The 16,128-nt window shown below is 37.9% G+C and overlaps 1 long non-coding RNA gene across 2 annotated transcripts in view; it reads left to right on the top strand.

Moving 5' to 3' along the window:
• The window catches only part of LOC106733704 (uncharacterized), a 40,441-nt gene extending 24,556 nt beyond the window's left edge, over window positions 1-15,885 (top strand). For both annotated transcript variants that reach the window (XR_001369646.2, XR_003547608.1), the window contains exons 2-4: window positions 5,486-5,541; window positions 12,154-12,280; window positions 15,430-15,885. This is a non-coding gene — a long non-coding RNA (uncharacterized LOC106733704). The remainder of the gene's footprint in view (window positions 1-5,485; window positions 5,542-12,153; window positions 12,281-15,429) is intronic.
• Window positions 15,886-16,128: the final 243 nt, after the last annotated feature.

Genomic DNA, 16,128 nt, shown 5'->3' with positions numbered 1-16,128 from the left:
GCATAAGAGGTGGTGTCCTCAAATCGGATTAGAGCCTCTTCTGGTCACCTTGGTTACGAGTATTGTTTCTCTGTAAATGTGAATTGGTATCACATCAGGTCATCTGATTTTTCTTAGCAAAACTGTAGATTATCTTTGAGAAAAACTCAACCTAAACAATGGAAACATATACTGTACACATACATGCACAAATCCACAACACACATATACAGTACCTACACACTTAATTGTGTATAGCGAAGCTAACACACATCACAGAGTAGTTTAGATACCAACAACAGCTTATCTTCTTTCATTCACCAGGATCGTGATAAACATGGTCTGGGGAATGCTTGGTCTGGGCGGTCCTGTTTTTATGTTTATCTCTTCCTGTCATCTGAGCTTTGAGTCACCTGTTGATCTGTGTCCATGTCAGAGTGCTGGGTCATATCCTATGCTGTCCAGGTACTATTGGTTACTTTTTTGAATCAAAGCTTATTTTCCACTTGAAGAGAATTCTGTTTCCTGTGATTGTTCAACGCCTCACATCTCCAAGGCAGATGCTAAAGCATGCATGTATTGGACAGGAGACTTCTTTTCTTACCTTCGAATTCTCCAGGTAGATGACATGATGGGGGTGTGATCCATCTGTCATCCAGGGGTGGTTTCAAATTGTCTTGGCTACATATTTGCACAAGCTGTCTATGACTGGGACTGCTGTCCAGATGGGCTTTAGAGACATCTGTGGCTTTTGAAGGGAAAGTTAGTTTTCTTTTAAGACTCATCCAGTCTTTAAAGTCTCTTAGCCCTTTAGTGTGTTCCTGAGTCTCATGTTGCTACTTCGACTGCCTGGTCATACTGAATAGTTATCTTGCTATTTTGTTACGAGTTAGCTGTGTAGCAGGTGGTGTGGTAGTTAAAGTGCTGGACACTCCCACATAGCTGACCATGGTTTGAGTCCCGGTCCTAGTGGCTTGCTTTCTCACTTTCCCTCTGTCTCTTCCTCTGTGTGCGTGTCTTTCTCTGATCAAATTAAAGTAAATAAATGACTAAATAAAATTAAATAATTAAAAATGTTATAAAAAAGATTTAGCTGTATGTGTGTGTGCTTTAAAGCCATATAAATGTGTGTTCACTTGTGTGCATACACACATATGCACAATGATGTGTGACTCATCAGTGTGAAAAGTAAGATTTTGATCTTTTCAAGGAATTATTTATTTAATTTAATTTAATTTATTTATTATTATTATTTCTAATTTTCTATAGGGCACATGGACTCACCAGAGGGAGACAGCACATGCATGCATGAGAGAGAAAGTGAGATAGCACACCTCCAGGTCTGGGACTTGAACCACGGACACCCATGTGGAAGTCCAGTGCCTTAATCACTACGCCACCTGTTGGCCCCAAGATTTTGAGTTTTAATTAGAGGAAAATCAGAACTATTTATAAAAAGCTTGTATTATATGTTTTAAAAGTAGAAATTCATGAAGATAGTTGATTCTTAAGCACTTCCTAAATGCCAGGGACATTTTACCAACATTTTCCCATTTAATTTTTAACAACTTTAAAAGATAGAGCTGTCTTATCTTAGACATGCGAGAGCTGAGGTTCTGAAATGTGAAGTAACTAGCCAAAGTCACAGTAAAATGCCGGGCCTGGCCTCGTGTCTGTGACGCCTGGGGTCACACACTAGGCCAGGTTTCAGTTAATTTGCAGCCCCTTGTCACATTAACTTCATAATCCTTCTTTCATCTAGTAAAAACAGTAATAAGCACACAATACAACTATTTGCAGTGGCCTCCAGCCAAGGCCATTTGATTCAGAGTTCAAAACCTCCTATTTGTATCATATTTTACTTTGTCAAAATCTAACAAGGGTCGTTTTCACATCTGAGGGAAACCAAACTGATGTCTTTCAATCTAATAGAGAGACATAGCAAATGATTAATTTTATATGGTTTGATCGTTCTCAATATCTACCCTTCCCTATGTTTAGAAAGTGGAAAGCTTAAAATTACTTTTGAAATATTTCTTCCCTAAGGACAAAGAAATGACTAGGTGTCTCTTTCCAAGGCAACAGCTTCTGAACACAGTGAAAATGAAAAGCCATGACTTTGAGAGCTCGTTATCCTTTCTAATGTATCACACTACCTAGTGTCTCATCTCTCTGATGGCATGGATTTTTTATCTATGAATAGCCCTTTGTTAATCATGTATAGGGACTTTGGATATATCACGCTGTTACTGGTATTTTTAAGTACTGAAAAATTCTCCAGTTTTATCTGGATAGACTGGGGTTTCTTTAACATGTTATATGATTAGCAACTGAAACTACAACAGGAAGGAAGGATGTACGCATGCATGAGCATTTATTATTTGCCTAACACATCAGTAGGCACTTCACATATTGTATAATGACTTTGTGAAGTTCATATTAGCTTCATTTTCTAGTAGACTAAAGTTCAGAAAAATTCATTGCTTCCCCCTAGCTGTACGGATAGCAGGATTTGAATCTAGTCTGGCCAACACCAGAAAGACTTCACATTTCTTTGTTATATGGCTCGCATCTAGTTTGAAAAATTAAATGTATAGAATTACATGTCTGGATCCCCTCAAGAAAAAAACTGAGCACTCTTCTTACTGAAGTAACTCATGCACACACACAAATCATGCCTTTCCCTCCTGTAAGCTTCCCAAGGTTGAGACGAGCAATCCCGGAGCACCTAGGAATGCTATTTGGAGTAACTGGAATCAAATATCATTTAGAGCACTTCTTTCTTGCCATTATCTTTCTGGTCACATGAATGTTTCTTTTCTTTCTTTTTTTGGGGGATGGAAAGTTTCAAACATATACTAAATAGAGAAAATACTGTGGTGAGCAACTGGGTACCTAAACCCAGTTTCAATAATTTATTTATTATTTTTATTTATTTAGAGAGAGATTTTTGCTATAGGGTGCATGTACTCGTGAGAGAGAAAGAGACAGAGAGCAAGAATCACCCCCAGGGGGGATGGCCATGCTGTAATCCCTTCTCCTCCATTCTCCTCTCAGGATTTTGGGTATGCACACATGCATGCCCGGCGTGAGTTTTAAGCCACAGGATCTGGAACTCAAACTATAGTCAACTATGTGGGAGTCCAGCAACATAACTGTTAATGCCATCTGGTGGTCCCAATAATTTATTTTTTCAAATTACTTTTATTCGACACATAATAATCATATATATTTATGGGATGCAGTGTCATTTTTATCAGTACATAAAAACAATGTGTAATGATCAAATCAGGATAATGGGCATATCCATCATCTCAAGTCAATATTTTCTGATCTTATTTTTGTTTTGTATAAGAGTGACATAAATTGTTGTTTGTCTGTATTCGGTGGTAAGATAACCGAATTCCTAATTCCTATCCTAGTATGGGAATAGAAACTTTTGTTTCAGTATAAACTGTCAGTGGGTTATCAGCAGTGATTTTTAAAAAGCACAATGTGAGTGATAATAAATCAACTATCAAAATAAGAAAAAGGAGGGATATAAATATTTCACCTTGGTGATAAAGCAAATCAGAAGATGAGTACGTAGACCTGGAGCATAAAAGCAGACCTTTGGGAGCCATTCTGTTCCCACGAGTGCATGCCTAGTGGATCCATTCCTCCAGATTGGAAGGACAGTATTAGAGAACCGTCAGAATAAGGCCAGTGATTACCTGAGAAATACAACTGTCCTTTTCCTCACGGAGTGTCTCTCTTAGGTACCATAGCTCATCTGATGTTAGAGAAATGGAGATTAAGAGAGAAATGTGTTATGCTTTCATTTTTCAATTGCATACATGCTTATGACCTAGGGCATGGATCACAAAAGATGGAGGATAATAAAAAGGATTAGGGTTTAACATTGTAATTATAGTGTGCTTATATTTATTTTTTCTTTTATTTATGTTCATTCACTGTAGTGTGCTTATATTTATCTAAGGATTGTATTTATTTTTGCTGTTGCCTTGAAAGAGTCATTCTGTCATGACCAGACCCCACTGAAGCATTTTTCTTCTACCCACCTTTAGCCATACCTCCTTCCCTCTCTCTTTCTCTATTTCTCTGTCACTCTCTTGTATTACCTTAATGACAGGCTGTAAAAGGGTTCTGTCCTTCCTTCGTATATAAAAACACGTTTAAAATTTTGACAAAGTTATGATTAAACATGTGATTCTAAGAGGTAAGCTAATATAGATAATCCTGGTAACAGAAATGGTCACTGAGGCCAGTGGAAAGCCATAGCCCTTCTGGCCAATTTCTCTGTCACCAGGCGTTCTATCTCTGTCAAATCTCACCTCCAGCTCCAGTTTTCATACAGTAGTGAATCTACTTCCTCTCAGAGCTGTCTCAGATATTTTCCTTCTGGAACCTGGGAAATTTTTCCCCCTTTTTCCTGATATAGCCCTAGAAAAAATTATGGAAAATAAAAATAAACCTTCCTTCTTTTCTGTTTTTATGTTTTAGTAAGAGGGAGGGTGGGAGGGAGGGAAGAAGGGAGGGAGAGAAAGAGAGAGAGAAGAGAGAGAGAGAAGCCAGAGGGACCAGGGCTCCATGGAGAATGATCAGTGTAAGGCTGGGGCCAGGGAAACACCAGAGAGAGAAAGAGAAGTATTTTGACAGGGTTTCTCCATGTCGCGATCCTCCTTCCGTAGCCTCCCAGTTTAGCTAGGGCCATAAGCACATGCCACTGTGCCTGACTTATTTAGATTGGCTCAGGAACTGAACCCAGGTCTCCCATGAGACCTTGGCCACTGGGCAGAAGTGTCCTCCTGCTTGTGGCCCTGTGACTGACTTAGATAAAAATTTGTTTTAGAGTACTTGCCTAGTATAGTGCATAGGTGTCTATATTTATACCTCCCATGGAAGGGAGAAACAATAACTTGTTTTAACTTATCCATAAATTCAGAATCTTGCCCCAAACAAGTAAATCCTTTACTTAATGTGTGTAGACCCAGAATGCTTTTATCTGAAAATTCAATCTATTTATAAAGCAAAGCATAGGACCGTGCTTGGTGATTTTCTATCCGGAATCACCTGGTGCTATTTTTATTTCAGTGCTTCTGTTTTTTTTTGCCTCATGGGTGCATGTGATTTGCTAGACTATACGTTTTGATTTTAGTTCAGAAAGTACAATTATAATACTTACAGGATGATAAAAAAATCATCTAAAACATTGTCTTTGCACCAAACAGAATTGCTTTTCCATTGATGACATAATAAATACAACAAAATAATAACGAGTGTTCATTGGGTGTTTGATCTCTGTTAGAACTGTATTAAGTGCTTTACTTGCATTATCTCAGTTTGCCTCAGAATATCCCTATTAGGTAAGTTCTATTATAATTCTCGCTTTACATATGGGGCATCGAGTCTTGGTTAGCTGACCTGCTTTGCAGAAGTAAGAGCAAAACTGGGATTGGAGCATGTGATGATTGACTCTAAAATTCAAGCTCTTATACATATACAGATACCCTTGGACACAGAAGAGTACTTGAAGGTGAACTTGTCATTGCTAAGGCAGAGGTAAGCATGAAAAGATTTGGGATAATATGGATGGGTTCACTGGGCAAGATCAGGTTGAAAAAGGCAAAGGAAATGAGAAATGGCGGTAGAGAGGAGAGGAAGGATGGTCAGTGGATTAGACAGATAAAAGTGCTAGGGAGATTCGAAGTATGAGAGGTTGGGGACAAGCGATAACATGGAAACATCCACTCTAGTTTATGAATCACTTTAGGAGAAATGGTGGTCTATTGCTTTGCTATTTTGTAACAACATGCTTATCAAACAAGCTAATGGGAATCTACATAAATACACTGCTTTTAGAGTCTGTCTTCTCCCTGAAGGATTAGAATTGGGTTCTAACTTCCTTTCCTGATGCTATGATGTACAATGTTTCCTTCCTCTGTCACTTTTTTTTAAAAAACACCTGAGATTGATTGAGGGAGATAAAACCCACTTATACTTTTGACTCATATTAATTGCCATAGGTTACTAAATATAAATTCTCTGTTTTGGGGTCTCATTTGAAAGCATATTGAGTAAAAATATATATAAAGATAATAACCTTGAAATTTTGAAGGTGTCCTCAATAGCTAGTCTTATGATAGTTTATGATATAATTTGTGCTTGACATTTGATAAAAGGTTTTACCTGCTATGCTTTAATTGGAATAGATAGCTTATCTTTTCAAAATAAAGACTGTTTCTTGATAAAAAGGAATTTGATACAGAAGTAAAATGTGATACTACCAAAAATGTCTAAATGGGAAGAATGATCATTGCATATGATAACTATTGTCTATATACTAGTATGTAAGGTTGATTCATATTTTGAAATATATTCTAAACTATAAAAACCATCACATTTTAAACTCCCTTTAGCTAAGTTTTTAAAATGCCTGTTTACTTTTAAAGTCTATCTGTGTCACTGAGGAAAAATTATTATATTTTAATTGTTAAGACTTCTGATTATGTGAATTCTTTTGATGTTTCTTATGGTCATATAAAATATTTTACTTCAAAGGAAAAATGCTATGACTTTTAGTGCTTTTAGAATTTAAGCTGTTTCCTATTTTGTTGATTAAGACAGAAAAGTATTGAGTATGAATAAAGAACATGCTATGTTGAGAAGAAAATTAAGGTTCCTGATGTTTCTCTTCCAGATAGCACAAAAACTAGGAATACCACAGGAATTTTTCAACATTATTAACCTCTTGACAACATGTGGGTCGTACAAAGGACAAATGAATGTTTTGGAAGGACCGAGAATGCCAATTTTAACAGACTGTTCAATCACTGTAGACAAATATTTGTGTTCTCGGGGATTATTTGATTCTTATCAAAGCAAATTGAATTGGAACCATAGCATGTATTAAGTCATTGGTACTTATTGTTTAATTCCTTTTCCCATAGACGTTTCTATGTACTAAAAGAGCACTAAGTCATCAGTTAGACATACCATGTAATGATTCTTATCATACCCAGACAAAATAAAAGCCTTTTAAGATGCTGCTTCACAAGACAACTGCATAACTTTCCTCACAGGAACTTCTTAAACAAATAATTATTTTAAAAGCAATTGGTTCTATCTCTTACTCCAGGCTAACAAGAACAATTCCAAGGTGTCTAGACCATTCCACATTCCATATGACTAACCATAATATCCAGAGCTTGGAAAATATATAAGCATCTCACAAGAAGTTTTTTTTTTTCTTTTTTTTTAAGAGTTTTTTTTTTCTCCCTATAGAGCATGTATGTTCACCAGAGAGACAGAAAGTGAGAAATCATCCCCCCCCCGGGGGGGGGGATAGCCATGCCGCAGTATTTTCTCCTCCATTTTCCTCCCAGGATCTTGGACACAGATGCACACATGCCTGGTGTGTTTTAAACCACTAGGTCCAGGACTTGAACCACTGTCAACTACTTGGTTGTCCAGCAACGTAACCATTATGCCATCTGCTGGTCCCATACAAGAACTATTCTTCAATACTTCATGAACATGGGTAGTTAAGAAAGCTAATAGAATTAGGTTAACAAGAGAAGAAGACTCAAGCCATAACCATAATCAATGTTATAAATGGCTTCAATTTTATTTAGGAGTTATTGAGTACTCACAACTTAAACATTGCAGATGTAGCTTCTACATGTATCGGAGCTGGTAAATGCACAGACCCTAATTGTTGGCATAAATATTTATTATATTCAATGAGGCAGATACAGTATGGGGTTTTGTACAAGTCACCAATAAGAGGGTACTGTGAACTGCAATGATTATTTTATGTAGTTGTGTTTAGGCTAACCACCCTTTATGCTTATAGTGATGCCAGAATAGGAGTAGAGACAGGAGAAGGAAAATTTAGAGTAAGAAAGTAGGATGAGAAATAAGACAGGTGTTGAATTGCACAATGAAGTCTTTGGTAGTTTGGTGGGCAATTCTGGGGCTATTTATCTGAGTAAATAGGAGGAGAAGTTATTATAGGAGTTAGCACATGAGGAGAGAAGAACAGGAAGAATGGGGGAGGAGACCAATTGATAAGTCTATGTTTCTTGTAAGCAAAATCTGGAATCCCAAACTTTGGAGATCAGGCAGACAGCCAAGATAAGAAACTTTCAAAATGAAGTCTCACTACCAGAGCCCAAAAATCTGGTCACAGAACCAGGATTCAGGTTATCAGAACCAGTATCCAGGGTATCAGCACTAACAAATGACCAATGCAAGTGCTTCTACACCTCCCGCTTTAAGCCCAAATTTGTGAAAAGTTTTAAAGAGCTCGAGTCTACCTATTTATTTATTTCTTCAATTCATACCTATTACATGCCAGGCATTTTATAAGGAGCAGAGACTATTAGTGAACTCATAGACATCTCGTCTATTTTTATAAAGGGGACATACAATCAACTTGTATATAAAAAAAGGAACAAATAACTCTAAGAGTAAATAAACAGGCTGATGAGTCTGAGAATCCAGGGAAGGTGCTTTAGATAGAATGCCAGAGAAAATCTTCTCCAAAGAAGTGATATTTGAAAATGAGAATTAAGTTTAAGATTGAGCAGAGATTTGAGGAGTTGGAAGAACACTCTAGAAGCTAGGTCAAGTGAGGACCAAGTATAAAAGCCTGGAAAGAAGAAAGGCCTTGGCCTGTTCAAGCTTCAGAAAGCAGTGGATTTGGGAGATAGAAAGCAAAGAGAGAGGTGTGAGTTGGGTATAGAAAAAGTGACAAGAACCAGATCATGCCATTAGAAGAGAAAAGCTACTTAACTAAAGTAAGGAATGGGCCAAGTAATCTGTTCTAAGAACAGATATGAGTTCACTTCCTTATGGTTGCAAACTGGAAGATTATAGTGACTAAATATTTTGTCTAAGCAGTCTATACATTGTGAAGAATTTACTAAGGAAATTTCCTACAACAGAGATGTAAATCTGAGCAGACCATTAATACTAGATTGTGGTGTTCAAATTAACGAGAGCCTAGGGTTAAAAAAGTGACTTCAAAGCAAAGCATTACAGTCTAAGAGAGTGGTGGTAGTAGCCAGAGGGCTCTTTCTTTAGACGATGAAACTGCTTTGCAGAGGATAGTGGGGCAGAGTTGTGAGTCACCCAGCATGGGTAGATTTTAGTCAGAGCATAATGTGAGTGATCCTGGAGGCACATGAATAGCAAGATGGGAGAAACACACAGCATAATTCTTCTTGTATTTCCTTTCTTCTGTAGAATCAGCTAAGTCATAGGTCCCTGAAGAAGATTTTCCAATTTGTTAGTAACATATCATGCTGTTCCTTTAAATATTTTTTTAGAGGTTTTTGCCATAGGATGTGTGCACTTGTCAGATAGAGAGAAAGAGAGACAGAGACAGTGAGAGAGAAAGTGAGAAATCACCCCACAGGTGGGATGGCCATACCATGATCCCCTCTCTATTCTCCTTCTGGGATTTCAGGCACACACACACACACACACACACACACACACAGCATAATTTTTCAAGCCACAGAGTCTGGGCTCAAATCATGGTCAGCGTCAGCCATGTGGAAATCGAGCACCTCAACCACTACACTACCTGTTGACCCTATGTTCCTTTGCATTTTTAAGGTATAAACATTTTAAAGTAAACATGAAAAAATTTAAATAGCCACACAATAGTAGAATATGTTGATCCTCTCTTATGTATTAAATTGTATCCCCTAAAAAGGTCAGTTGAAGTCTTAATCCCCAGACAGAACCTCAGTATGTGATCTTCTGTGGAAGTAGAGCCATTGCAGATGCTATTAGCTAAATTAAGAAGAGGTCATACTCAGTACAATGGGCCTTTAATCCAACATGACTGGTGTCTTTACAAGAAGATGAATTTGGACACAGAGTCATGCTTAGTGGGAGGAGACCATGTGAAGATGCAGACACACATCTTTGCCATGCAAAGATGGAGGCACGGCTTGGGGTGATACATACATAAGACAAGGAATGACAAGAACTGATGGCCAACATTCAAAGCTAGGAAAGAAGCATGGGACAGATTCTCCCTTAGAGCCCTCGAAAGGAGTCAATATTACCGATACTTGGATCTCAGACTTTTAGGCTCCAGAGCTGTGTGACAGTGTCAGTTGTTTTAAGCCATCCAGTTTGTGGTATTCATTACAGGAGCCCTAGGAAACAATTCAACAAAACAACCCCTTCCCATTTCTTTAGCCTCTTCTCTTCCCATTCTCCCTCACACACTACAATCCAGTTTCTACCGCTCGTGCTCTTTCTTCCTAGAATACTCTCCATGTTTTCCCTTTGTTGTCAAGAACCTATTTTAAAATAATTTAAAAGTTTTTAAAATAAGAATTATTTCAAGTATGCATAGAAAATAATATGATACACACACATTCTTCCAACAAGCAGATTCACCAGATAACAAATTTTGTGCCATATTTCAAATCTCACCTTTCTACCCTAAAAATGGTATTTCTTTTGAAAAATGTTAAATCATGTTTTTGGAAAAAAGAAATATTACCAAGGAAGCCAATACCTCCTCATGCTCCATCTTCTTCCATTACTCTAGTCTCCTCAACTTTTATTTAATTTTAAAGTAGCACCTAGAACATCATTTTGTAAAGCCTTTCCTTTATCACCTGGGATGACTTAATAACTCTATAATTTGTTCCTGTAATATTTGTATACACAATTTATGTTACAGCAGTGATCATATTATATTTTTACTGCAGTCCTTTTTTCTTTTCTTAAAGAAAAAGATTTGATCATTTAAAATTCTTTAACTTTTGCCAGGGGGTGCATACACTTGCTGGGGAGAGACAGAAGGAGAGGGATGAATGGAGGGAGAGGAGAAAGTACCCCCCTGGCCCATGCTTACAACAATACCCCTCTTCCATTTCTCCTCCTTTTAGGATTTTGGGGATACATGGACATGTGGCCCATGTGTTTCTCAAACCAACAGGTCCAAAACTCAAACTGTGTGGTCAGTCATGTAGAATCGAACCATCTTAACCTACAGCCCATGGACTGACCACGACTCGATCATTTTCAATCATTATCTGGTTCCTAAGCAATATCCAACTGTTGGTTAAGCTAAATTTTAACTTAATAAGCTTTGACCTTCACAAGAACTGTGATATAATCAAGACTAGATTTTTCTTTTTATCTTTTATTTGGAGAAATTAAAACTATGAATTTCACCTATTTAATGTGATAGGTCATATTTATTTTTTCCATAATGCTTCTTTTCCATAACTTGTTATGGTATACTATTGGAGTCTATCTCCTTGTCATCCTGATATTGAGCCTGGTCATGTTTATTCAGGTCAATGGAATGCAGGTGAAAGTGATGCCATGCCAGTTCTAACCTCAGACTTCACCTGTGTTTCTGCTCTCCTCCTTGTCATTCTGCCATTTGCCATAAAACCATGCTGTGAGTGGCTACTGATGCTGGAATGAACAGATATGTGACACTAAACAAAGGCTATTGTTGCCAAGTTTAGTAGAGTCACATGCAAGACTGCAGCTGTGTGAGCAAAATCAAATGCTAGTTGATGTCATTTGCTGAGATTTGGGGGAATCGTTACACAGCATTCTCATAATAAAAGTTTCATGAATCATTAATAAACCTAGCTGGTTGATGATAGAGCCAGATTAGTAGCCCAGAGTCTTTCTACTAAGTTAATTTGTGATTAACCACCATATTCAACCAATATTTGTTATGTGTTTAGTGTAGAAGTCAGAGCACAATCCAACACCACCTACAGTCTCTGTCCTCAAAAACAATCTATTTATACTAAGAGAAACATACAAAGAAAGTAAATTTAAACCAGAGAAAATGACAAACACTTCTAATAGCACAAATGCCCTGAGAAAAAATAATGTGTGGGATAAAGAAAAGGAGATGACCATCTTCAAGGTGAGTGACAACGAAGCAGAGCTGATGCTTCAGGAACAAGTCAGTCTCTCTCTTCCTGGAATGGCCGCAGATAACGGTTTCAGGTTTTCATTTTTCTTTCTTTCCATTGTGTCAACTCAAGTGTGTGCCTTTGCTCTAGGCTAGCTTGTTGTCCTGGTCTGCGTCCTGGGCATTCAGAAAACTATTGGGTTGTTTTGTATGTTTTCACAGAAAAACTGAAAAAGACTTTGTTTCTCTCTCTTCCACAGGGAGCAATTACATACTCTCTCCAGTCCAAGGCTGGGAATGAAACCTGATTTCTCTCAGGTGAGAGATATCTTGTACATGGAAAATTAGGAGAAGATCTTGACTTCAGCAATACTACAGGGAACTGTGGTAAGCACTGAGCTTTTAAAGGCCTTTGTTTTTCATGTTTTGATTGGCCTAGTGAGAAGCCTGGAGCAAGTCGCACACTCATCTGTATCCAGATTAGTGGGACTGAAAAATGCTGACACAGGTTTGCAGATCAGCCCTTGTGGCTTGCCAGGGTAAACTTGTGTAATGTACTGTACATCCCTCCTAACAACAGTGGTTCTTTTGTCACTTGAACAGAGGCTATTAAGAACACAAGTCATTAAAAAGAGCTTTAGAAAAGCAGGCCACATTCTCCAATTGTGTGGCTTAAAGCAAACCTCCTAAAATGTCAGCTCAAGAAGAGTGAAGCATTTAATTAATAACTAACAATAGACTCAGAATCAAAATCCTAATTGATTAGACAAAGTGACACTTCCAAATGTATTTTCTGGATGTTAGAAGAAGCCCATTTTTAAAAATTGGACAATTTAAGTTTAACTGAAAAATTTCTTGAATGTACGTATGTATCACAAGTAAGATACCTTCAAATCTCGAATAGGTCTGGGACTCTCTCTAGCTTATTGATGAAAAGACAAATCAAAGAAGCCATCTTTAGGATTTATTTTTCTTTCTTCTTTTGTATAAACAATTTACCAGAGGGTAGGTTTTTTCACCAGAGAGAGAGTGAGAAAGTAAAGAAGCATTTCCCATTTGGGAGCTGGGGGTGGGTGTCATGCTACAATTCCTTCTCTTCCATTTCTCCCTCCTTTTGGGATTTAGCACAAACATGCATTTGCACCTGGTGTATTTTTCAAGCCCTGGGCCTAGGACTTGAACCATGCAATTGATCATGTTGGATCTGCTGTCTTAAGGACCATGCCACGTCTGACCCAGGTTGATAGCTAAATACTGTTTTTTGCTAGTGTTTTTCTCTACAAACACTAGTTATATAATTGATATCATACAATAATGTAATTTTGTTTCATGCACTTTTATTTCACTTTTGTTATTCTTTTTTATTTTTGTTTTTTGGAGAAGTTTTTGCTATAGGGCGCATGCACTCACCAGACAGACAGAGAGACAGACAGATAGAAAGCAAGAAATCACCCCCCAGGGGGGATGGCCATGCTGCAATCCCTTCTCCATTCTCCCCTCGTGATCTTGGGCACACATGCACATGCGCCTGGCATGACTTTAGGCCACCGGGTCTGGGACTCGAACCATGGTCGACTCTTAGGAGTCCAGCAACACAGCCATTACATAAACTGCTGGTCCCTGTCACTTTTGTCATTCTTTTTTTTTTTTTGGAGAGGATTTTGCTATAGAGCATGTGTGTTAGCCAGCCAGCCAGAGACAGAGAGACAGAAAGTGAGAAATCACCCCCCAGGGGGAATGGCCACACTACAATCTCTTTTCCTCCATTCTCCTCTTGGGATCTTGGGGCATGCACGCACACGCGCCTGGCATGAGTTTTAAGCCATCGGGTCTGGGACTCAAACTGCGGTCAACTACATGGGAGTCCATCGACATAGACATTATGCTAACTGCTGGTCTCAATTTTTGTTATTCTTAATTCAGAGGCTAGAAAGTTTGGGTTCATGAGCTAAATATGACCTACTGCCTGTTTTGTTGGAACACAGTAAGCTTATCATTACATATCATATATTGTTGTCATACTACAATAGCAGAAACAAATGGTCCAACAGAGCCATTGAGGCCAACAAAAGCCTAAAGTATTGCTCTCTGTCCCTTTATAGAAATATTGGGTTGTTGGGAAAGTCATGACACATTTTTGCATAGAAAAATATGTCCTGACTTTTCCGACAACTCAATAGTTTGCCAATCCCTAGGACAGAGCGATAGAGCCTTGTGTGAACAGTTTTAAGGATCCTGTCAACATATATCAGAAGCTTATGTACCCAGTGATACTTTATCAGCCCACCATTGTCTGATCAAATTAGTTGTTTATTGCTTTAACATAGAAATATATGAATATGAAGTAACCATACATGGCAATTAGTTATATATATATGAATATATTGTATACATTTAGTAGATATAAAACAGTATCATAACTATTTTATTGCTTCGATTTTTATTTATTTCTTTGAGCAGACAAAACAATTTTTCTTTTTAAAATTAATTACATTTATTTATTATTATTTTTATTTTGCTATAGGACACGTGCAGTCACTGGAGAGAGAGCGAGAGAGAGAGACAGAGAGACAGAGAGACAGAGAGAGAGAAAATGAGAAATCAAGCAAGCTACCAGACCTGGGACTCAAACCTCAGTCTGCCACGTAGGAGTCCAGTGATTTAACCACCATACCACCTGCTGGCCCTTCATTTTTTTTTTAAGTACTTTATTTTTCTCTTTTTAAATATCCTTTGCTCAAATTTACATAGTTTTTTTTTTTTATTTTTTTATTTTGCCATAGGGCACCTGTGCTCAGAAGAAAGATAAAGTGAGTGACAGAGACAGAAAGAGAGAGGCAGAGAGAGGGAAAGTGAGAAATCACCCTCCAAAGGGAATGGCCACACTAGAATCCCTTTTCCTTGATTCTCCTCTTGGGATTTTGGGCACTCGTGCACACGCGCCCGACATGATTGTCAGACCCCTGATTCTGGATTTGAATCATGGCTATGTGGAATCCAGCACTTTAACCACCACACCATCTGTTGGCCCAGAGATAGTTTTTAAAGAGGTTTTATAAATTTAGAATATCAATTCTTCTTTATTCCTTTCACATTGAATATATTTTCTGTTTTTTTTTTTCCCTTTAATTTGAGACATTGTAAAAGTAGTGATTTAACCAGTATAAAATTTCCTATGTGATTTCTTTTAAAATTTCTAAATTTAGGAAATTTTCTTATATGTCATATTTAGAAAGCATCACACTGCTTATAATTTTAAAAAATTATAAAAGAGAATGTTTTATCTTCAGTGTTCTATATTTTTAAAAAATGTATTTTACTTTTAGAACAATTTTGTACCTACAATATAAAATTAAGGATAGAGTACAAAAAGGTCCCATAAAACCACACCCAGTTTGCCCTGTTATTAGTATCTTTCATTAGTATTTGATATTTATCACAATTAGTTAGCACTATGGACAGATTGTTATTGACTGACATTGATATTTTATTTGAATTTTCTTAGATATTACTTAATATTCTTTTTTCCATTCCAGGATCTTATCCAAGATACCACATTACACTGAGTGGCCGTCTCCTTAGGTTCTTCTTGGCTCGGGACAGTTTCTCAAACTTGTTTCTGATGACCTCGTCAGTTTTAAAGCATAGTGATCAGGCATTTCGTAGAATGCCCATCTGTTAGACCTGGTCTCATGTTTTTCTCATGGTAATGAGTATTGGGGAGGAAGACTGCAGAGGTGAAGTGCTCTTTTTATCTTTTCGTATCAAGGGTACATACTATCACCACGACTTGTCACTAGTGATGCTGACCTTGGTCATCTGGCTGTGTGGTGCTTGTCAGGTTTCTCCAGGTAATATTACTCCTTTTTTCACCCTTTCCATATTGTACTCATTGGAAGGAAATCCCTGTGTGCAGTCCACATTTAAGAAATGGGGGGCTTGGGACCAGCAGTTAGCGTAATGGCTATGTCGCTGGACTCCCATGTAGTCGATCACGGTTCGGGTCCCAGACCTGGTGGCTTAAACTCACACTGGGCGCATGTGCATGCGTGCCCAAGATCCTGAGAGGAGAATGGAGGAGAAGGGATTGTATCGTGGCCATCCCCCCTGGGGGTCATTTCTTGCTTTCTGTCTCTCTGTCTCTCCGTCTGTCTGGCGAGCACACACGCCCTCTAGCAAAAAAAAAAAAAAAATGGGGGGCTAAGCCCCTTCTTCTTGAGGATAGAATACTTACA

The sequence above is a fragment of the Tupaia chinensis genome, unplaced genomic scaffold (genome assembly GCF_000334495.1).
Source record: "Tupaia chinensis unplaced genomic scaffold, TupChi_1.0 Scaffold144450_1, whole genome shotgun sequence".
Lineage (NCBI taxonomy): Eukaryota > Metazoa > Chordata > Mammalia > Scandentia > Tupaiidae > Tupaia > Tupaia belangeri.
Note: the sequence above shows the minus strand (reverse complement) of the source record. Positions and strands in the feature narration are given on the sequence as shown.